The sequence below is a fragment of the Ixodes scapularis genome, unplaced genomic scaffold (genome assembly GCF_016920785.2).
Source record: "Ixodes scapularis isolate PalLabHiFi unplaced genomic scaffold, ASM1692078v2 PGA_scaffold12__126_contigs__length_90152505, whole genome shotgun sequence".
In the NCBI taxonomy this organism is placed as follows: Eukaryota; Metazoa; Arthropoda; class Arachnida; order Ixodida; family Ixodidae; genus Ixodes; species Ixodes scapularis.
Window position 1 is genome coordinate 7637957 of NW_024609838.1, and position 24983 is coordinate 7662939.

Consider the following 24983-nt stretch of genomic DNA (forward strand, 5'->3'; position numbering starts at 1 on the left):
AACAGTATGCAAGAACAGGTAACTGTCATTAACAAACGGTTGTATGTCGTTGAAACTATAAACAACCCGTCTTGAAACAAAACAGCAAGAAGTCGGTATCGCCGGTCAAGCAACTGATAGTTTACGGAATGCATCGGTCTGGGGGAGCGTCTTGATGATATGGAGGACCGGTCTCGTCGTAACAACGTTATATTTTACGGTATTGCTGATCTTACTTCCAGCAAGATCAGCAATACCGTAAAATATAACTTCCATAAACGGAACATTTAGTACAGAGCGCTCACATTGGCTAGGTTCCTTTGCCACAAACAAATGTAGTCCCTTCATCGTACAGTTTTCTTCTTTCAGAACAAGGGGCCTTATCTTATCTTGCAAAGTGCAACTAAAGTCAGTAGGCGTGACGATCAGTGAAGATTCTTCTTTTGCTACTCGCCCGGCTAGGAGAAAATTAATATAATTTGGCAAGTCTCTATGAAGTACTTTTAAACTGTGTGTCAATAAGCTTCATCGAAATAACAACTGCTATACGTACAACCCCCTAGAAGACCGAATAAGTGTATCAACCTCATTCCTGTGCTCCGAAAGAAATGTTAATATGCTTCCACTAAATTCAGTTTCTCTTTCTCAGCCATCTGGCTCCGCCTAGCGGTCTGAGAGCTGCGCGGAACCAGTGAATGTGGCAGTTCATTTTAGTAACATCCGAAGCCTCATTAAAAACATCGAATGACTTGTGCTCGATGATTGATTCTTGTGATGCTAGTTTAGTTGTGCTAACTGAAACTTGGCTTCCCTTTTAGAGCGCAGCTCTTAGGGGCCCGTTCCCGGCTTGAGCGGCGTCGCCGTCGCCGTCGCCGTCGCCGTCGCCGTCGGCGTCGCCGTCGCCGTCGGCGTAACCAAGGTCATCCCAAGGTCACGTGACCCCCAAGGTCACGTGACCCCTCCAGGTCACGTGACCCCTCCCAAGGTCATCTCAAGGTCACGTGACCCCACGTGACTCCCAAGGTCACGTGACCCCTCGAGGTCGCGTGACCCCTCCCAAGGTCATCTCAAGGTCACGTGACCCCAAGACCCCACGTGACCCTTTGGTCACGTGACCCCCAAGTCACGTGACCCCTCTGAGGTCACGTGACCCCCGAGGTCACGTGGTCTCCTCCCCAAGGTCACGTGACCCCCAAGGTCACGTGACCCCTCCCAAGGTCATCTCAAGGTCACGTGACCCCAAGGTGACCCCCACGTGACCCCCCTGAGGTCACGTGACCCCTCTGAGGTCACGTGACCCCCGAGGTCACGTGACACCCTCCCCCCCGAGGTCACGTGACCGCCCCCCCCGAAGCATATTAAAGAATGAGGGGAGGAGGAGGGGTCTACCTCCCCTCAGTACCCTTCACTCCTCCTCCTCAAGAGCTGCGCTCCAATTCGGCGTTACAGGGATTTGTAAACGGCTTTCACTTTTTCAGTTAAGGATTACAAAATATGCAATTGTACTAAAGTTTTAATATTTTTTAAATTTTTTATTTACCGCAATGACCGTAAGGAACGTCCTGGTGAGGGAGTTTTGATAGCAGCTGTGCCTGAAATTATTTATTTTTTGACAAACATATCTTATCTAGAAATAATATGAGTAGGGCTTTCCATTGAATACAAGAAGCTAGTATGAGGTTGTTGCTATGGTCCCCAACACGATCAAATACTTTTGTTGAACAACTTCGTTATGCAATTAACCTTGTTCGTGTTCGCTTTCCAAAATTACCCACTTTTCTCATGGGTGACTTTAATTATTCCAGCAGCATCTCGTCTAATTTAAGCTCTTCATCGAAACCCCCCTCAACCGAATGTAACCAGATTTTAGATCTATATTTTGACTTTAAACTTTCTCAAATTGTAAGATTTCTAACAAGGACAACACACTCTTCGGCGAACGTGCTCCACCCGATACTGACTTACACACTTGATTTAATTTTTGATATTTTATATCTTTCACGTCCTAATGACTACTCGCTGCTTCACTTTTCTTCTGTAACTTCCTTGTGCTATAATACAAAACATGTCAAACTAATTCGGGATTTGAAAAGGGCCAACAATGCAGAGATTACTAGAGGTCTAAGCTGTTTTTAGACTTTTTTTTTCATCGTTTTGCGAGCGTTCCGTTCAAATCAATTGATATTTATAGAAGAAAAAAGCATTTTCTTATTTAATGAGCACATTTCATTACGCTCAAATTAAAAAAAAAACATTCAGTCACCATGGTTCGCTCCTCAACTCTGAAGGCTCTTAAATAAAAAGAAACGCTTATTCACAAACGCAAAGCTCATTAAACGGAGGAATACTGGCAACGCTATAAGATCGCAGCCAATTGATACGAAAAAGCATCCGGGAGACTAACTATCACTTCTTTTAATGAGTGCCTCCCAGCTATGCGAATCATTAATTCTAAACAATTTTAGAGTGTAATAAATCCAAGGGTTGCGCGTTTTCTTTCATTAAAATAAATAAGGTGAAAGTGGGAGCGATGGCGAGGTTTAGGGTCTCCCTCGGGTGCGTGGGAGCGATGTTTTTCTCCGGCCGTTGCGCTGTCGGGTTGTTGCCGGAAGCCGCGACTCCGTCTACGTCGGAAACGTGTGACATCTTCGAAGGAACATCTCGCTCCGTTTCGGCTCGTAGGCGTTCGACATCGGCTTTAAGTTTGCGGGACGGGTGTGCGTTGCGAGTCTCGCGAACAGAGGTCGGCATTTTAGGTCGCCCTCACTCACCCCCACCCTCACAGCCACACTCACCTAAACGCCTCACTCACCCTCACCCTCACAGCTACACTTACCTTCAGCCCCTCACTCACCCTCACCCTCACAGTCACACTCACCTTCAGCACTTCACTCACCCTCACTGAACCTCACGGCCCTCACGCACTCACCGCCCTCACGGCCCTCACGCCCCTCACGCCCCTCACGCCCCTCACGTCCCTCACCGCCCTCACGGCCCTCACGCCCCTCACTCACTCATGGCCCTCACGCCACTCACCGCCCTCACGCCACTCACCGCCCTTACCGCGCTCACGGCCCTCACCACCCTCACGGCCCTCACCGCCCTCACCGCCCTCACGATCCTCACGCACTCATAGCCCTCACGCCACTCACCACCCTCACCGCCCTCACGGCCCTCACCGCCTTCACGGCCCTCACCGCCCTCATGGCCCTCACCGCGCTCACGGCCCTCACCGCCCTCATGGTCCTCACGCCACTCACCGCCCTCACGCCAAACACCGCCCTTACGCCACTCACCGCCGTCACGCCCCTCACCGCCCTTGCGGCCCTCACACCCCTCACGCTCCTCACGCACTGATGGCCCTCACGCCACTCAGGCCAGCTTCAGATGGGGCAATTTCGCCCAGAAACTTTACGTTCCAACACCAGCAACACGGGCCGCCCGCGATCACACGCAGCAACCAATTGCTGCAACTTGCCATCGTCATCATAAAATTTTATTTTTCTTGCACTATTTAGACACAATTACGCGTTATAAACGTGTTTTATGCATTTCAATCTCGCTAAGAATACGAATGCACCTTTCTGAAACAGTTTATTTCCAAAAAACGATCGATTTCAAACCAGAACCAAGTCTTTCGGTGTCATCATCACCGGCACGAGGTATCACGCGAAAATTTTGCGTCCCTGATTGGATGCAGCCGCTTTAAACGCATTCGAATTGCTCCGAGTTGCTTGCTTAGTTCGAGCCGGACCCGATCTCAGCAATTCGTGTCGATCTAGGGAAAGCTAGAGAAAGATGCTCGATCTGAAGGGGGCCTCACGTACTCACCGCCCTCAGGCACTCATGGCTGTCACACCCCACCTCATGCACTCACCGCCCTCATGGCCCTCACGGCCCTCACGCCTCTCATGCCACTCACTGCCCTCACGCACTCATGGCCCTCACACCCCTCACGCACTCACCGCCCTCACACCACTCACGCACTCATGGCCCTCACGCCACTCACCGCCCTCACGCCCCTCACGCACTCATGGCCCTCACCGCCCTCATGGCCCTCATGGCCCTCACGGCCCTCACGGCCCTCACCGCCCTCACGGCCTTCACCGCCCTCACCGCCCTCACAGCCCTCATGGCCCTCACCGCCCTCACGGCCCTCACTCACCCTCATACTCATGAATTTTCCTGGTTCAGAAACTCACTCACCCTCACCTCACCTGTGAAGATGAGGGTGAGTGAGGGTGAGTGAGGGCCCTCATGAGTGAGGTTTGCCGAGGTATGCTCGCGAATGGACCTGAGGGTCTCTGGTGGGCCTTGGGCTTTTCATCTTGCGTTGTCGTCCAAGAGTCGCCGAATTAGCTGGTTTTTTGGTCCAGGGCATGGTAGCTGACGGAACTGGAGTTCTTCCACCGGTTGATGTTTGGAGAAGCGTTGAATACCACGCAGGTTTCCCATGTTGAGCGCTTTTTCGGTCGTGAAGCGTCGTCTTCTGGTTTCAATTTCGTGGACGCCAGTCAACGACAGGATGTGGCCGCTCGTTCCCTCCGATTCTGCAGGCTGCGCCATATTAGATTATTTTAGCATTGTATCCAGTTGCCGTGAAAATAAAATACCGAATTAAACGAAAGCTGATTGTTGAGGTCCGAAGGAATGCATAGGTTTATTTAACTTGGTTACAAGATATTAAGTTGAATTAGGTATACATTTCGTAGGTGAGAAAGGGTGCCTCCCGTCCATATTGCGCGCTGTTGGGGGGTCGTCTCTCTTGCGACGGGGGCGTTTCCTCGGCGAGCTGCAACCCGACACCTTGCTTCCCTTGCCTCGACATTCCCCTCGGTGAGGTAAACGGGGAGACCCCGATTTTGGGGGCTCTAAAAAGGAGCAACGGGAAAGCAGTGTCTAGACGAAATATTCGGCGGTTCTGTCTGGGTCCGATCGGAGGTTCACGCGGCATAAACGTCGCGCCGCTGACATTGCCGAATTTGGCTCATAAGGAACAAAGTGTTCGTGAAAGCCACTCCACCGACGAGAAGCGGAGGCTTTCTGACAAGGACCACGGTGGTTCAGCAGTGTACTTCTATTGTGGCGAGTCCGCTCCACATCAAAGCCGACACTGCTAATGCATCATACAAAAGACAAAGTGCAAACAACACCATCTGAGGCGTGTGTCTTCCTTGTATGACGGACACGTCAGCCACGCAAAAACCATCAGCAGACATAATCCAAGAATATGTAAAGTAAACATGCTTGAAATATGCTTGAGGCATGTCCGCATGTTCCCCTTTCATCATGTCTCCAGTGAATACTACGCTGTCTTTTGTATAACGTACAAGCAGTGGAACTGGGGAGTAATAGTACGTTTGCACTCGTGGATCTGCGTGTCAATTCGCGCGGATCTTGATGCCGGCAGTCAACGTTCGAGAAACTACGAATTTAAAAGTAGCGCTAAAGACGACGACAAGTAGAAGACACAGACACGGACAGGCGCTGACTCGCAACTGATATTTTGTGAAGAAAAAAAGGAAGATAAAGCAGAAGTGCAAGGACATATACAAAATGAAAAAGAAGACTAACCAAAACGAAAGAAAGCAACAAATATTTTTGACTTCAAAATTAAGAAATAAGAAAAAATACGGTAAAAATTCGTAATGTATAACCAACTAGCCCGTCACATGATCCTTGTTCGAGAAACTATCCTTCGATTAATGGAATTCTGTCCGAATGGAAATCGGGGAGCCAATGAGATTGGCGGATGGGACATCGTTGCTTTGCTCGAACGCTTCTTTCCTCTTTGTTTTTGGCAGTGGCCTCGCCCAAGCATTCAACTGAGAGAAAGAGGGCCACGTTCGCTCTCCGTTTCCTCGCAATCTTGCAACAAGAACAAATGACAAACTTCCGTTTGCACAACTTCCTTTCTTGGAGTGGCTCTGCACGCCCTGCAAGATATAGCCATACGGGCGCACGGAAAATGCGACGTCGTCATTTTTTTCCCCTGTTTCTTCTTTTTTTTTTGTTGTTATAGCGATCGTTTGCGAAACTTTCTGCGTAGAGACTTCTGTGTCGTGAGTCGAGCGCAGCCGTGTACGAACCGGTGGAAATATGGCGACTTTCTGTTGCAGGCGCGAGACCAGCGCAAATCCCAGAGCCTGTCGAAACTAGAGTCACTAAATCCTGGAAAGGTAGTGCAATCGCCTTCCCTACCTGCTAGCAAGACACAAACAGATACTAACATACACGCAATCAAACTCTCGCAAGGTGATTGGATAATTAGTATATGTTGCCCAGGCAATCGCCATTTCGGTCTTGTCACATATTCCGAGCTTCAAAAGAGTCATTCTGAACCAGCCGCGCAAAGATCGTTAGAAAGCGTCATCGTACCGAAAGCGTTCCTCGACATATGAGCATTTTAGGCATTGTTTATTCAGTCAGCTTATAAATAACGTCGATCTCCAAATATTTTTTAGAATTATATTGCTCTTCTTGCCTATCTCAAGAAAGAAATTGATTTTTTGATGTTGTCAAGCTCCGACGCCGTTTGCGGTGGAGGTACGAAGATAACCATTCTTTTTTTCACCGGTGTGTGGATAACAAAATTTGGGTGCACAAAAATTGTCTTCGTAAAGAAGACTGTCACTGAAACTTTTAATCGGCTCTCCAAGAACGGACAGGTCAATGCGAAATTGTTCATTCCATGGACCAAAGTGTCAACCATGTGGGGAGCTTGGCGCTACTTTCCTAAGGTCTAGAGATTTTAGTCTGAACTAGCCAAAGGCCATCGAGGTTGCCGAAGGGTAGGGGCACTCGCTACAAAAGTATGACCCTGACATAGTGGCCCTACAAAAAAAAACTAAGGTTTCAGACAAAAGCACCTTGTTCTCTACTAAGAGTTTTGGATGAATTCTAATGAAGTATTTAAATGTCCAGCAGTTGATTACTTTAGTGGATGCGGTATTGTTTAAAAAAGGACTTCGATACAAACTGCGGACTGTACCGGAATGCGTAGACACTTGTAGACTGTTTGTCGAAAACGCACTTCTTCAGAATCTACCATGGCGCATAATTGTTTTGTATGCATATAACGATCTGACAAAAAAAAAAAAAGCCTGTTTAGTCAAATAAAAATGTATGCGGACACGGGATTTAACGTAATTTTTCTTGGGGATTTCGACTGTGTGTCACGTGTGAGAGACAGAGCACCGTCCAGGAATATTGAGAACCCAAGCACAGCTATCCCAGGAGCTTTGATTCGGGACTATGATTTATGAGATTCATCAACCACATATAATGCGCTGAAATACATGCACTTTCAAGGGTCATCCCACGCCCCGTTAAATGGAATCTGTGTTTCAGGGTCGCTTACCAATTTACTTAGAGATTATCAAGTAATCACAGCATTTGCTTATGGTAAATATTGGGTTCAGAAAATCTCCAGTAAAGCAGACATCCCAGTCATGGTCGCTTTGATAAATAAAAGAAAGGCTACTTAATAATGATGACCTCAAATAAAACGTAGAAGAATTAATAAAAGAGCTCGAACAAACAAAAAATTGATGGTGCCACAAACGGGAATGCTTTAAGCTTGAAATAAGAAAGATTGCTATCCAAAAATATTCAATTTCTAGATTTTATAAAAAGCAGAAAAAAGCCGTTTGAATAGAAATATGCTGTATCTGGGCATCAACTTAAGTGCCTAAAACCCGGGCAGTACAAAAACAATATTAAAAAGACCACCCTAAAAAAAAAAAAAACTTTTAGAACACGACATCAGGGGTTATAAACTTAAAGGCGCTGCTGCGAGGACACTAACTCTCCACGAACTTCAACCCCAAAAAAACGAACAAATAAATTCCTTCATGCGGAACGTGTGTACGCAAAAAAGAAGTTGGTCAGTCATCTAAAATACGTAGGGAGAGAGTTGCGAGATAAAAAAAGATATTCAAGGCGCCTTTGTATCCCATTGCGACGAACCTTTATGGCAAGAACCCTATTCTACGCACCCTAGACGAAACGAAATAATTAATGAAATGCCAACCCCCCATACTTAGACAACAATGAGACTCAACGAAGCATTCAATACTCAAAAAATCGAAATATTGCTTCAATGAAGAGCCTGAAAGCTCCAAGCCCGGACGGACTACCAGCAAATTTTTAGAAGAAATAGAAAAAGAAAATTGCACCACTACTTCTTTATGTGTTCAGCGAGTCGTACGAAAAAAAAAAAAGTTACCTACCCCCTCAATGCAAAAATCAAACACAATAAAATCACGATACCAATAGATCCCGACAAGCTACAGTAAGTTGAATTATACAAAACAATCATCCTTCTGAACTCTGATTATAAAATATTTGCCCGACAGCTTGCAAGCCGAATTCAAGACGTTATAACACATTCGTACGTGACCATCACACCTGCTCTATAAAAGAAAGAAACATACAATCACACCTTCACATAGTACGATCTATACAAGAGATATGCCAACGAACCCCTGAAACAACTGCGATATTACAAATCGACCTTGCAACGCCATTTGATAGAGGAGAACTTTCCTTGCTTTTCTCACCACTGGATGGTATTCAAATAGGCCCAAAAATTTAGAAGGGTGTACAACTTTGTTACAAGGATATATCAATGAAAGTATTAGTTAACGAAGAACTATCAAGAGCCGTTCAAGTTCAACGATCATTACGCAAAAGATGCCCGCTTTTACTACTCCTGTTAAACGTATATTTGAAGCCCCTCTGAAGAGACAGCATGAATTACAGCATGATGCAGGGGTTTTGTCTACATGGCTGTGAGGTGAAGATCCTCGCTTATGCGGATGACGTAGTGCTGATGTGAAGATAAACACATCATACACTAAGAAATGTTATGGATTTCCGAACTTTGGTGCTTCGTCTGGTGCTTTTGTCAACTATGTAAAGAGTTGCGACTCCTTGTGCGGGGAGGGGAGGACAACATCATCCCAATGTGTGGACATCACATGGTCAACGAAAGAGTCACAACCTCTAGGTGTACCACTCAGTACTATGCACAACCTCAAGTCAATGTGGTATTATGCCCGAACGACTGCTAGATCGGCTGCTCGCATTTAGAACATGGAACACCTTTCAACCTTTGGCCGAGTTGCAGTATATAACATCTTCCTTTTGACAAAATTGACGTATCTTCATCATATCATATGCAGTTTAAGGATGAAAGGCAATATGTTTCAAAAAATGTTCGCTACATTTATTTGGAAATAGCCTTATGAACCAATGCGAAGATCGTATATATTTCGATCAGTTGAAGATAGAGTGATTGGCTTAGGCCATATTGTTGTACGGCAAGTAATTGCCAGATGGAAATATTTTCGGCAACCGCAACACCTAGCTGTTACTCGAAATTTGCAAAACTATGTTTTTAACATAATATCGAAGGAGGATTCATAGAGACGACACGCACAATATATTAATTCTGCGAGGTTTTTATAAAAAAGCCGCACACAGCCTAGATTTCTTGACGGTTAAATTCGATTAAGCCTTTTGACAGTCTTGATAGAAAAATATAGTAAAAAAAACTACTGGTATTACTGTTTCCAGGTCCGTTATATCGTTTATGTTCTTTTGAACCACCGCAGAATTGTAATATGGATTTAATGAAAAGAGTTGAACGCATGCCGATACCCCCCAAATGCGAGACATTCTTTCGCTTTCATTCAAGAGCTGTACTAGTGGAAGAAAGGCTTGAATCCCGAGGAATTGAAGAACTATGATCAATGGAATGCAGACCTGACCTTGTAAGACACCCGAAGCATTTACGCATACCTTTGTGTTATGCGTTTATAAAGTCCTAATTTTTAAATGGTTTCAAAAGAACACCGAACAAAGATATTGAAGTTCAGAAGAAAAAAATCATTTCGATTTCTGCAGTTTTTTGATTGCCTAGATATCGTGCTCGACACACTTGCAGTATTAGGGTTTTATAGACTCTGTAAAACAAGGAAGGTTGACACCGAAGGAGGAGTTTTCAAACCTTCCTGGCTAAATTTTAAGAATATTTCGATTACAGTAGGTCAACGCATGTTTAGTATTAGTTATGATGAATAGTGGAAGAAAGTGGTGAGAAATGTAAACCGGTCACGCGACATCATATTAGTCTAGTTGTATAAACGGAAACCAGAATATACTCTTCTTTTTTCTAGAGCAGATAAAGAGAACATGATTATTTGCTTAATATTAACCTCGTGCTGTCCTCTACAAAACGTATTCTGTTAGGTCCTAACGGTGTGTAATTGTGTTTTTGTGTGAGTCAAGTGTGTATAGTATAAAACTATCTGTATAAAATGTAAATAAATGATTCAAGGGGAAACAAAAGGGAAAAAAAACAAAATTGATGTGTGTATATTTATATAGCCGGAAGTTATTCTGCCTCATAGGCGTGTGGTGCCTCAGTTTAAGATGAGCAGTGTAGTTAGTGCAGTACAACCGCTAACCGTTGGTCTTCCTTTAACGTGCACCACGCAGTACTGGTACACGACCGCACCTCGTTAGGATGCTCATCCAGATCGAAACGGGCAGGGGTGGGGATTCAGCCCAGGATCTTTTGGTTCTGCCCCGCGAGCTTTCGCCTCACGTGGTCCAAACTGGCCTGCGCTAGCCCACTCGGCCACCGATCCCTACCCCCCTCCTCTCCAAAAAGAAAGAAAGAGAGAAAGCGATCCGCGGCCGAGTGGTCTAGCGCACACCAGCTCGAAACACATGGAACGAAAGTTCGCCCTGCAGAACCCAAGCACGGCCGCTCGATGCCCTGTTGGGAGCGAGCGGCCGTAACCCAGGGATCCTGGGTTCAATCCCCATCTTTGCAGATCTGGATGAGCACCGTACCGGCGTGCGTTTACGTAGCACTACCACGTGGTGCACGTTAAAGAAAGGCCAAAGGTTAGCTGCTGTACTGCACTGGCTAAATTGCTCATCTACAGCTGAGACACCAGACGCCCATCGGGCAGACTAACTTCCGGCTCTATAAAACCTGGCCTACTGTAATCCTGATCTGCCACAGAAGAGTGTTCCGGCGAGCACCTTGTAGTACATGGCCCCGGCCGCCCCATTTCGTCAAGCTATGACTTCGCGGCGTTGCACAAAGGTATCTTTGTTTCCTAGGGTGCCCGCATATCAATCGAAGGCGCGCAAGGCGCAGCGGCTTTATCTGATCCTGACCTGCTCTTCTCGCAGCATCTCATCAGGCTGGTTAGTCTCGTCAACAAGCGGTAGCGTGACAGATTTGAATCGTCACTAGAGGCATCAGCTGGCAGCGCAGTCGCTGTCACGTGATCCGAGAACGCGGCTTATTTTAATGATGGCACGAGAGCAGTCGGAGCTAGAAACATGTCTTTTCACTTACGTGCCTGAGAAACGCGGTCTTTCGATCAAAGCAAACATGAAAGCGACACGCTTTGCCAAGAATACTACTGCTACAAAAGGCTGATGACGCCTCACCACGATAGGGGCCAGAGCCTCTTACGCTGACGGAGTTTGGCCAATGGGCGGTGCTTGTTGCCCGCTCGAACCAGCGGGTTTCGCGATAACACAAAATGCCTTTACTTTCTTGTCTTCTTTATTCTTCAGAAATCGCATAGAGTTCGAGTCACAGCCCCAAAAAGGCGGACGGAAGTAGCCATCCCCGGGTTGTCGGACTACACTGCTATGGTTGCCGGGATGGCAAGATCTCCTTAAGAAGTCCCAACTCTCTCAGTAAAAACGACTGTAGTAGAGGTTCCCGGCAAGCAGGTACCACCAGCCGCGCGTGGTGTGGACCGTGCGCCAGACAGGTTGTGAACCGTATTTAGGTCGCAGTATGGTTGGATGAATGAATCCGGCTGTGCCCTTTGGATTGGGCGGTAGCTTACGCCACCTAAACATTTTGTTAAGTTATTACCAGTTAAGTTATTACCAATTGGACCGGGCGGTAGCTTACGCCACCTAGCCATTTTGTTAAGTTATAACCAGTTAAGTTATTACCGAGCACCCCCAACGGCAAAGCGAGGCACTTCATCGACGACAGCGTCGCCCATTTTGTGGGCAGGTCAGGATCACAGTAGGTCGTGGTATAAACATACACACAACGCAATTGATCGTAATATATTCTGATTAATAGCGTTGCGTGTATCGAGTGCTATCACATTATCGTGATAAATAATATCAGAATATCACCACATTATTGTGTTGTGTGTATTGTAATCTTAATATATTCCTGAAATGACTCGCCCCCATTTTCTGGTGTGGTCAAGTGTTCGGGTTTTTTTTCTTTTTGTCCCGCTTTAATAAAACATCGCAAACAAAAACATCATAACTTATCCTGCGCCAAAATAAATGCGCGGAAAATTTTTCCTTTCTGTTTAGTTCTCTCGCTACGTAGTCCCTTCCGTAGGGTGATCGAACACTCAGCGAGGCTTAGGGATAATTCACTCGGCGTCGGATAACGCAGCCTCGCGCCAGATTTTGTGTTTTTTTGTTTCGGTTGGTCTGGAGTGAATGAAGATCACAGCCGAGGGCACGTCTCCTACGCCGTGCATTTTTAATGCCGTCCTCGCTCTTTTCGATAGCTTTCGCTTTACTTTTGTTACGGCGAAGGGAAGTTTTAACATTATTATAATTGCAAATAAAGACGGGAAAATAGAATAGGCCGAGCAAGATTACGACGTTGGATTAAGCGAGCAGCGTGGGCGAGGAACTTAAACATGATTCTCCGAATTCAAACCAAGCTCCGGGGATTGGAATTCTCGCGAGGCTCAGGAGAAAATAAACTAATCTTTGCATTCAATTTTTCCTTCATTTTTTTTTTAGAAGAGCAGCTTTTTGCCGATGCTGTAATACGACGCGCAGGGTTTCCAGCAATTTTGGTTTTAATTTCACGCCTCATTTTTTTTTTTTGAGTCCTTCTCGAATATTTTTTTTCGTTACTGTTTTTATTAGACAATTTGTTATTTTTTTCGTCTTTTTTTTATTTTTGTCGAAATCGGCCTAGTGCCGTATGAGTGAGACGACGACGACCTTGGAGCGGAGCCTTATATGTTGAGAGTTTGGTCATTAATTGGTAAGAATAGGGCAAAAATAAGGGCACGTCATTGGCCAAAAGTGTTTTGATGACCTTGGGCGCGATGATTGACAGCTCTTGGGACCAGCCACTAGCCACGAATAGCGGAGGAAACGAGCTCACCAGATACATCTTGGGACACAGCGCGAACAACAGACGTCGACGAAGAAGAACACACGGGACGAGCGCTGACTATCAACTGAATTATTTTAATAGGAAAACACAAGAAAACGACCATTCATATTTTGCAGTTCACCCCCCCCCCCCCCCCCCTCCCCCTTGTCTGCGTATTACGAGACACTTTCATAGCGGCGTGATGGTACGTGTTGCTATCCCAAATTCAAAAACGCCACCTCGCCTGATACCTTCCAGACAAAATTTCTATAGCTAAGTATGTATTCAAGTATTTCATTACAGCACGCTCGAGTTGAAGTTTGCGACTTTTCGAGACTGAAAGGGCAACGCACGTAATGTTGACGTCACAGCGACGTTCACAATGCATTCTGATCTCTCTTTTAAACCATGTTGAATTAACCTGAGACTGGGGTAGAGAAGAAACATCAAAACGTAGAAGGAACAGAAAATAGACAGGGCGGCGTCTCCAACTCAGCTAACACATTTATTTAGTCCACCTCCTTATAGTCTCAATGTCAATGTCATCTCCAACAACACAATGGAGTTATACAGATCAAGTGCCACAGCCTTCATCACACAATGCAAGAACGTTGACAACGTTTACAGGTAGACGCGATAAGGCACCATCCATCCACTCTCAAACTTGAACAAAAGGAACTCTTCCCCTACTATTTTATACACAGTTCATACTTCTGAATCATTCACGCCCTCTCTGCAGCAAAAAAAAACAAAAAAACACTGAAACGATAGTTGTGCCAATACACGTGGAGACCACTGCACGGCGCTCTGGTTGGAGACGGAAATAATACACAAAGAGAGGAACGATGTAAAGAGAGTAGTAGGGGAGAAGTCTCTAGGCAACTGCATAAGTCAGGCTTCTCTACAGTTTGGAAGCAATTCAAAAAGCTTTCTAAAAGTGTAATTTTTGTTTATTTCTCAATTAGGTTGTTTTAGGTGCTTGTGATTTTCCGAAAACCTGTAAAACCTTTTTTTTTTTTTGCATTGATGTGTATTGGCACAACTGCCGTGCCGTTTCAGTGTTTCTTTTTTTTTTTTTTTTTTTTTTTTGTAGAGAGGGCGTGTTATGATTCAGAAGTATGAACTCTGTATAGAATAGTCGGGGAAGAGTTCCTGTTGTTCAAGTTTGAGGGTGGATGGATGTTTCCTTATCGCGTCGACCCGTAAACGTTGTCAACGTTCTTGCATTGTGTGATGAAGGCTGTGGCGCTTGATCTGTATAACTCCATCCTTTTGTGTTGGTGGAGATGACCTTTAGATTGAGACTATACAAGGAGGTGGATTAATATAAATGAGTTAACTGAGTTGAAGATGCCGCCCTGTCTGTTTTCTGTCCCTTCTACGTGTTGATGTTTCTTCTCTACCCCAGTCTCAGGTTAATTCAACATGGTTAATATTCACCAGCTCGCCTGCACCCTTACGATTTTTTTCGTTTTTAAAGATTGCAGTCGTAGCCGCGGCAACGGAAGTGCGGACGCTTAAAACCGTGGTCACGGCTCCGTGGGAATATTGACCCTAACCCCGAACGAGCACCTCATGTTCGCAGTTTTCTATCATGTTTTAGAAGCCTTTTCTCGTCAATGCAACTTTTTCTGGCTCACTAAACGCACTCAGCACCTTGATACCCCCGATTTCCACCAATCTCTTACAAATATTCCTTCATTTACTTTCCGCGTCATTCAGAATAAAAAATATATATATCTGCACCGCGGTGCGCGGCTTCTTCGAGGTCATCTCGGCTTCATTTTACTTTGCAGGATTATCACGGGGGGAATATGCGGCGCTGGCGGCTGCCACGCTTTCGCCGCTTTATCCCGGCTCCCGCCAGCTCCTTCCATTGACCAAAATCTTTCAATATACGCTCTGTTATGGAGTTACTGCACGTAGAGCCAACTGGGTGCGTGCCCCGTGGTGTCCTGCCAAATTTTTTAGCGAGCGTATGTAATAACGAGAAAAAAATACTTGTTTGATCATGTATATGAAGTGATACTTGAGTTACTTTTACTCATAACTGTCTTGGGCAAAACACAAACACTTTAAAAGAATTATTTGAAATTTTTTAGACGATTCTGGACGAGTAAGCGGCAAGCTGGTAACGTAGGAATAAAAAGCTCGAATGAGGTTGCTCTATTTGTGATGATTTCGCTGAAAAGCACATCCTGCGCTTATATTTATGATTTCAAAGAATTCCCTTTTCTCGCTACGCGCGAAGTTTACTTATGAATAATTTAGCATGCGAAATATATTAGCCACCGTAAAAATGAAGGGACAAAAAGCATCCACGTATTTTAGTCATGGAACCTGCCGTAGTCTAATTTGGTGGCACCCTACACCATGACTACATGTGAGACTGCTTATATATAGGGCATGTTTTCGATTTATACCGATAATTAACCCTCGAGGCGGATTTCTCGGACTTGGTGAAAACCAAAGAACCCCGAATTTAAGCTGTCCTGGAGGAAAAACGCAACAAAAACGCCAGCTGCGCAAGAAAAAGCTTCTATCCTTTTTTTTTTTTTTTCTCGGTGATTTAGAAGAAAGCCGCACTGGACTGTGCTTCGGGTTGTTTTTCTACGGAAACTACATTCCACGCCCCGTTTCCTTCTCTCATCTTTATTCGCATTACAGGAGAAAATATTATAATGTATACCTTATTAGTTATAATATTTTCTCCCGCAATTCTATAGTCGCTTTTCGACACAAGCCCGATAAATACCGATTTTTTTCAGGCAATAAATTTAGACACCAAAAAACACCGATTCAAAGGCGGTAAAAGATAACACCGATAAATTACCCTCGAATTTGAAGAAAAATAAATACCGATACGCCCTACAACCTTCAAAAGATACGTTCTTCGCGGCAGGCACGATGAAAGAATTACCAGCCAACGCGGCTCATGTATGTTCGAAACATTGTTTGCTTCACACTTTGTAAGCTTCGAACATTTCTGCGGGCATTTTGTGTACGAGGAATGTGACAGGACGTTCATGCATGGAACACACACGCCCCAGGCGGCGTTTCCAGGCTGCCTTTTGTACGTTTTATGACGACCGCGGCTTGAAGATTCCCTGACATGTATTCCGGCTCAGCGCGGATGTTCAAGAGCACAAGTACAAGTTGACGAGGCAGTCCAACTTGTTAAAAATAACGTGCCTGGGAGGCGAATAGTTCTCCCTTCATTTGTAAACCGCGAATGATTATTTTTTTCTTTTACAGCGGAGCTGATAAAGGTTTGGTTCCCCAGGATCGTGTCCGCGGGATAAAAAACGATGACACCGAACTCTGGACAGCAACCGCCATCTATGAGAGACAGCGGCAACCGGGCAACTGGTTGCCGCCGTTGCTCATAGATGGCGGCATCCTTCCTTCGGAGGAGGAAAAGGGGAGAGGGAGTGAGCGGCGACGTGCGCAGCAGCGCGAATGGTTCCGCAACCGCCGCGAAGTCGCTATCATCTAAAGTTCAGAAATTACAGAGAAGATGCAAGCGAGCTGGTGAACTTTCAACATTGTAAAACCCGAGACGTGAGACAAAAGGAGATGAAAAAAAGTGTCTGTGTTGTCCCCTTTTTTCATCTCCTTTTGTCCCACGTCTCGTGTTTTACAATGTCTAAAGTTCCACTGCGTCGAGCACTTCAGATCAGAAGCTACAGCTCCGCTGCTGCGTCGAGCGAGAAGAGAAGCTTTAGCTTTACTGCTCTTCCTTCTTCACCAGAGTAAAAAAAAGCTAATATATTTATCGTTCTATTTTTTTTTTTTTTTTTTTTGAGTCAGGAGTGGACAGGCGCGTTGCATGAAGGGCGAGTGTCGCGGACGATTTTCTCTCGTTTAACCGCCGGTTAAAGTGGAAGCCTGTGTGTGCTTGGCTACTTTTACGCGCAACCTAATGCTGGGTGATCGCAGAACCTTTAACGTTCATTTAGGATTTCTGGACCCCGTCGGAAGCGAACGGTGTTGCTCACTTTGCAGTGCATGTCGAGATGCGCTACTACAGGTAACCGGGCACGATGACAATAAGCCACAACATTTTTGTTTGTCGAGTCGATATATGCATAAAATCACACTGCATTTCGTCTGTGAAAATTATAGCCGATTGACTACTTTGAAATGCAATCGAGGATTTCGAAATTGAGAAACGTTCCACCCTGGAGAGCACATCACCTCCTGGTGGTTCGGCAGCCCCTCACCAGAACTCGGCTTACAGAAAAGCACGCTTCGGGGAGACGCAGCTTCGGTAGCCGGCGAAGCGCGTAGAAAAGAGCTACGTACGTTCTTTTTATTATCAAATAAATCAGATCGATTTGGATTTATATCTTATCGACTTAATTTATATTACCATAGCTTGAGTAAATTAGTCCTTGATCACTATATGCCTTCATCCAATCACTAAAAAGAATGCAGAATAAAGAATTAATTCGAATTTAATCTTAAAGTACAATTTAATTAACGAAATATATTGATTTAAACCCCTCCATACTAGCAAAAAAAACCAGCTTGCTCTTCTTAATTATTAAAAAAGATTTATTTGTTTTCAAAGAAATAGCTTCATGGGCAGAGGGTTCGACCTCGTGGTCTGTCGTCGCCGCACGCGCGAAAAAGGGAAAAACTTTTTTTTTTCTACTCTTCCCTCTCGGCGCGAGGAGGGAGAAATCGTGACTCCCCGTCGGCCGTGCCGCGCGAAGAGAGCGAAGAGAACAGGGCAGCCCTGGTCTCCCGCCAAGAATGGCGCGGCGCAGAAAGAATCTTCGTGTCGTCTGCTTCAAATATTTGTTTCCAAACATACTGTTTGGAGGAAACAGCGCAAAAAGGACGTAGGACGAGGTCGAAGAAACACACAGACAGGGCGCTGACTTACAACTGAAAGTTCATTGCTCTGAAGAAAGAGAAATAAACACAGAAAGGAGGAAGGGGAGAGAACAAACAAATCAAACCAATAACATGCGGCATCACCCACGCCCACGCTCCGTCACACGAACCTGCCACACTTTCTTACAAAATCCACCTCGTCATTTGCAAGGGCAACCGAAGGAGCGCTCACACACGTGTCAGCTCCGATAGACGCGATAAAAAATGTTTCGTCTATCTCCCTCGCAGTTTTGTTTTTGTGACGAGACAAAATCTTTATGTCACGCAATGATGGCGTGCAGCCACACCTGTCACAATGAACCGCTAGGTTTCCTGAGGGCGAGGAACGCAAAGAAAGGGAATGTTCTCTTGCCCTTACGTTAACACAACGCCCGGTTTGACCAATATACACCCTGCCGCAGGACAGGGGGATCTGGTACACGACCCCGCTTACACAGGCGACGTACGGGGTGCGATGTTTGACGTCGCACACAACGGAAGGGCGTCCCTCTCTACTAACAGCAGCATAAAGGTGTGAAAGCTTAGATGGCACCGAGAAGACGACAGGCACCTCAAACCTACCGGCAACACGCTTAATTCGGTGGGACAAGGCAATTATATACGGAAGTACGACAGGTCTAGTGGATGGCCTTTGTTTTTTCCCAGGACTAGCGTGCCCCCTAAACATCCGAACAAGGGACTCAGCAACAGCCCCCACAACCGCGGAAGGGAAGCCCGCAGAGGCAAGCCTATCAACCTGAGTCAGCGCCCTGTCTGTGTGTTTCTTCGACCTCGTCCTCCGTCCTTTTTGCGCTGTTTCCTCCAAACAGTATGTACCACCAACTAGCCCAACTACATGCCTTGCTGCAGTTAGTTTCCAAACATTCCGCGCGTTTTGCAAAATACCACTTTGGCAGTACCCAGTTGCTCCGCGAAATGTCGGATGGTTTTAGAAACTTCCGCCGCGCATACCCAGATACTTCACGGACCAAAGAGCACTGCTGGCGGCCGTCAGTGGCATTCACGACGGCTGTGAGAATTAACTACGTCTCACCTCCATCCTAAGGTTGATAGGCTTGCCGGCACCATTCTACCCCCCCCCCCCCCCCCCCCCTGCGCGAGCGTTCTACAGCTATCGCTTGTTTTTTTTTTGTGTGTGTTTTGATTTTACTTACAAAAGGACGTTATACTTTCTTGATTTCCTTCCTTTAGCTTTCTGGCTTTCTTGCAGAAGTCGTTATGTAACAGATGATCGATGTAAGAAAACAAAACTCGGCGCCCTGCTTTGACGACACCACTTTCTGGTCGTGTTCAACCTGCTATAAATCATCTTTGACTGGTGATTATTTGATCTACATACAAACCAAATGCGCATAGAAAGCATTAAATAAAAGACACGCGTTAAATTAAATTATTTTTTTATTATTTTTGCTGAAATTGTTTGATTGAAATAATCACGGTAAATTCGGTCTGATTTAAATGATTATTGGAATCACCATTTAAATCCTCTTTAATTTTATTCTCCAACCCGAAAGAAAAAGTAATTTGTTTATCAGTGGGGAAAGCGTATTTGTAGTCATTGGTGGTCTGCTAATAGTGTAATTTGCGAATAGCGCGGGCCGCGGAACGAAGCGCTCATTGGATGTGCCGCAGTCTTCACAATGCCTCACGAGAGGAAGTACCGGTCTGAAGAGCTGGACGCAAATGGTGACGTGCTCAGTATAATCTTACTCGACGTGCCAAAAAAGACAATGGAGGAAAGCAACGAATACGAATAGAGAAGCACCCCTTCATGAAAGATCAGCAATGCTAGGGCATTTCCACGTAATCTGAAGCGAAGCACTGCAGAAACAGTGTCCCATTTCTTTTTCCTCTCCCGATTCCGTTAGTAAGCAAACTCAGAGAAAGAGTGAAGGCAGGTAAATCATTCGCCGAATTTTTATACTGCAGCGAGGCGCGCGTGCGAAAATATTCTAAATTATTTTAGAAATTTTTAGACGCGTACGTAAATTTAGCACCTCAAGAATAGTAATGCAGAAGCCTTTTGAGTGTCCTCTCGAGTGCTCTAAATATTATTTGTATCAATGCATGTCGAGAAGGATAACAAAAAGATACACAAACAAAGACTTTCAGTGATTGCGTATTTACCTTTCCAGCTTTCCACCTGGCCTATTAACATAAACACTTACGCCCCAAACCTTCGAATATTGCTTAACGCTCCGTGTATAGTTGAATCGTCTAACCCATTAAACTTTTGTAGCATGACGTTGAAAACATTCGAACAAATTGAAGTTTCCAACAGGTTGTTTTCCTATAGTTTCCAGCCCCGAAGCTGCTCTAATTCGGTCTAGCTCAGCTTTCAATAATAGGGAAAACAAGGCGCCTAGAATGCTTTCGCAACACCTCTCGACGTATCACGGCGGCGAGACTGACGGAGAAATCAGGGGCGGAGCTCTGCCGATGAAGTCTCCGAAGGTCCCTGACCGCGAGCTAGGCTAGGGAAAGCGTTTCCTCGTCCAGTGCGCCCTTTATTTTGCGCAAGCGACGTCCGTCAGCTTTGAAAACGTGCGAAAGTGGAACCCCGCGCTAATTGGAAGTTGGGAGGATTAGTGCGGTGAATTAAGGCCCGAGAAAACGAGCGTTGATTGCGTTTAAAACCCCGTCGCGCGCGCGTCCCTCAACTTGGTGTTTTAAAACTTGTGGGCGCAGCACGGGCGATCCAATCTGTACGTGTCAGAAACACTCGCGGCTCGGAGCGCAAACAAACAACCAAAAAAAAAAAAAAGTTCATTTACGAGCGTGTTATTTACTTTTGCTTTCGAGTTGTGGTTCGAGCTTTCGATTACAAGCTTAGCGGACTTTCCCCATTTTGGGGATTATATTTTAGTTTTCCGCCCATTTGTTGTCTCCATGCAACGGCTTTGTTTGAATTCCGGCCCTTTGTTCGATCAAATTCAGTCATACCGCGACAGATTCAATTGAGAAAAGAAAAAAAGGGGGGGGGAGAGCTGCGTCTTCTTTGTCTGCAATGTCACGCTATTGCAGACTATGTCGAAATGCGATAGCATTGCTTGTCTTCTGCGAAGGTTCTATTCTGCTAGCGAAGCAATGATGAGTATGGCACTACGTTTGTGGCGCGTGTGCAACTGAAAAAAAAAAAAAAAAAAAAAAAACTAAAGACGCGTACAGCGGGAACTGCTTAGGCGGTGACCATAGTAAGCTTACAACGATGGCAATGTCGCCGGTTGACGCCACCGGATTTGTGGTGACGCGCCTCGTGAATCACCGACGAATCTTCTGAACCACAGCGGTAGACCGAGTTGTTCTTGAATAAAATCAAAGTTTTATTCGGACAATCGACGTGAAGTACAGCTGTTAGAGTGGCTCGGCGAACCCGCCTTTGATTTCCGCGTAGCAGCTTGCGGTTTCGCATGTGTACCTCATCCGCAATACGTAAAGCGGCGCGCGCAACAACGAAGACGCAAGAAAAGAGGTACAAAGCACGTGGATTGGTTCGTCATTGGTTCTCGCGCAAGCGGTCTCGTTTTTTGCGTCTCATTACTTTCGAGAAATTGTAGAAAAAACATGACGGGTGGCTCCGACGACTTCGAAACTCAAAGAGCACAGTCGGTTACGCCCTCGCAGGCCTTCGCTTATTTTTATATTTTCTTTCGCCCGCAGAGTTTAGATTTGCCGCTGACGGATCAACAGTGCAAGCACCGGCCAGTGTTGATTTTGAAGTGCGACCTGTTTTTTAAAAAATAAATACCAGTCAAAAGTTTTTTTTTTTTTTTTCGCTGCCTCCATTTGCTATCCGGGTGCATCACGTGCCGAAAAAAGCCTCACTTTTCTAAAAAAAAAAAAACTTTCAATTCGAAAAAAAAAAAAGCAAAGACAGGCGATGGTTTGTGAGGTTGGATGTTTGCTAAAGTGGGAGTTGGAAAACAACTGGAACAAGAACATCAAGACGATTACAAACGCAGAAGACGATGCTGCGCTTTGCGCCTGTCTTTATACTGCGGAGGCGAGGGGAAGAATGTTGTGATCGATAAACTGCATTTTAAACGTGCCTCTATTTTTCTTCTTTTTTTGTATATATAGAAATTCCGCATTTCTAACGTCGATCCGTTTTCCATGGTGGTTTACGCGGCCTGCCTAATCACTTCCTCATTGCAATGTCTGGACTGACTTCTGCTTAACTTATCCTCATCTTCAAAAGTTAAAAGAATTATGACTTTTCTTATTTCTGAGAAGATCAATATCAGATTCCAATCGCTCATTGGTCAGGTCACGGAATATAGCGTGGCTTCTTGTCGTTTTCTCGACGACCAAGCGGCATAATTTTATCGGGTTCCGTGAACTTCCAGAGCCTTCTCGACGATGGCCATTTTGGAATATTTCGGTGTTCCCCAATCGAATCTCCCTGCAATGCCGCGTTATAATGACCCGCGCAAATAACTGGCGGTCACATTTACCCCGAAAACATCTGGTCCTGCCGGGACAAAAAATGTAATGGCGTAGCACACTCCGGAAAAGTCATTCGAAAGTTTAACTTGATTCGAATCAAGATATTGTCAAAATTTTTTTTTTTTTTTTTTGAGACCATGAAACGTTAATAAAATGTTTGTTATAAAACGAACGCATTTCTTTCCAGCTCATTGATGCGTATAACTACGTTTTCAGAAGTTTTGCTTTAACCGGTTTGTTGGGGCTAAATGAGTCACGAGATCATTAGATGAAACTTAACGAAACTGGATGTTTGGGTCTGCAAAAGACCTTGTGCATATATCGCTGTTTTACATGTTGTTGTTTTTTCTTTTTGTTTACTTTACTGATGATTTCTTTCAGACTGCTTCAGATAAAGTTCAAGTCAATTTCGTCTTGATAGAGCGGGCAGTTCGTTTCTGATTTTCCGTAGTAATGAGAGGATAAAAAACGGGGATGTTTCTGCGATACCTCGTAGCAGACTGCGTGGAAATACGACAGCACTTGGACGTTTCTTCTAGTTCTCTGACTTTGCCCTCGGTCCCAGAACAAGCCCACATTTCTTTTCTGTTCTTAGCCGAACACGGTTCTCTTGCTTGGCATTGTGAACACCAACGTTTTCTTGCGAGCCGCTGTGAAGGCAGCCAGTAGACTCAATTACTCAATTTCTAAGTGAGAGCTACAAAAAAAAAAAAGAATAAACTGTTTCTTTCTACCTGCACCACCTGACTTTATAACAGATTTAATCCCATATAGAATAAAAAAATGAGCTGCATAATTGGTTAAAAGTTTCTTTAGCTCTGAAAGCCAATTAAAAAGAAAGCCAGGGAAGCAGGTGAACCTTGGTATTAGAAGGAACTTGAAACATTATTGCAAGCATTTATAATTATTTGTGGTTTTTCTGTTGTTGTTTTTTTCTTCTTTGGTTTTAAGTTAATAATTTTTGTTCCCCTTGGTCCTGCAGCATTTTGTCTCTGGTTCTTTTGACGACGAGGAAGTTGTCTTGTTCTTGTTTAGAATGTTTGTACTGGAATATAAAAGAAAAATTGAATTGGAAACAATTTAAAAATCTTATTGTTTTAATGATTTTTAATCTAATTATGTATGTCTGCGTATCTTTGTACTCTCATGTATGTTTTCATTCTATTTATTAATTATTTTTTCTTTTTTTTATGTTTTTTGGGAGGGAGTCACGCAGAGATCATTTTATTTCTACGTCGTTTTTTTAATTTTTTAAAATAATTATTTACTTTAAAACAAGTTTTTTTAATCTATACATACCCTGGTATTAACATATTTACATATCTACATATTTACATTTTCCCCCGAAGGAGAAGGATCACGGGTTTTAGTGGAGCTAGTTGGTACATACTGTTGGCAATCAGGTCAGCTGAACACGGAAAAACAAGGACACGAAGGGAAGGACTGGAAAAACACACCGCTGACTAAAAACTTACTTTTACGTTTTTCTCTTCCCAGCCTAGGCCCTTCCTTCTTCGCCCTACGGCACATTAAACAGGTTTAAAACAACTTTTTAGCCTACCATTCAAAAGGGTGTGGCAAACCGCAAATACTTTCGTAAACCGCAATTACGGTTTACGAAAAAGAACGCCAGTGTTCACGGTTTGCCCCACACCCCGTTGAGTGGTAGGCTAACAGGGTGTTTTGAACCTGTTTAATGAGCCGCAGGACGAAGAGGAAGGGCGTAGGCTGGGATGAGGAAAAAGTAAAAGTCAATTGTTAGACAGCGGTGTGTTTGTCCAGTCCTTCCCTTCGTGTCCTTGTTTTTCCTTGCTCAGCTGACCTCGTTGCCAACCGAGAAGGATGACACTTATTAAGCTTCCCGTTTTCGTATTTATTTTGTACTTTTATTCATGCGTTTCTATAAATCCTTTTTTTTAATTGGAACGTGTGTGGTTGTGTCTTGAAGCCGACACTAAATGTTTAACCGTTTACATCAGCATTACTTTTCTTTTCGAACGTTGTAGGTTGTTTGGTGATTGGTCTAGAGGTGCTATAAATATATCAACTTATTTTGTTTCAACGAAGAAAGGGTAAAAGCACAGGCGAGCTGGTGAAGAACTTCCATCGTAAACCGGAGATACGGAAAAATAAAGAAACGGACAAAACAACAACAAGTCTCTTGTTGTTGTTGTTGTTGTTTTGTCCGTTTTTTTTATTTTTTCCGTGTCTCCGGTTTACGATGGAAGTTATTTTGTTTCTTTTTTTCGCTGTCTATTTTTGTTGTCCATTTCTGAAGACTGTCGAAATGAGAGTAGATTATTTTTCGTTCCAGTTTTGTTATTGATAACTATCATTATGTCTGGTGAGAATCCCAGAACCTGGAACTAGTCTGCGGTCCTACTAAGCTCCTGTTTGAGGGACCAGCACACACACGGAAAACGTGTGTTTTCTCTCATCGGGTGATTGAATGCGTGGATCATATTGACTG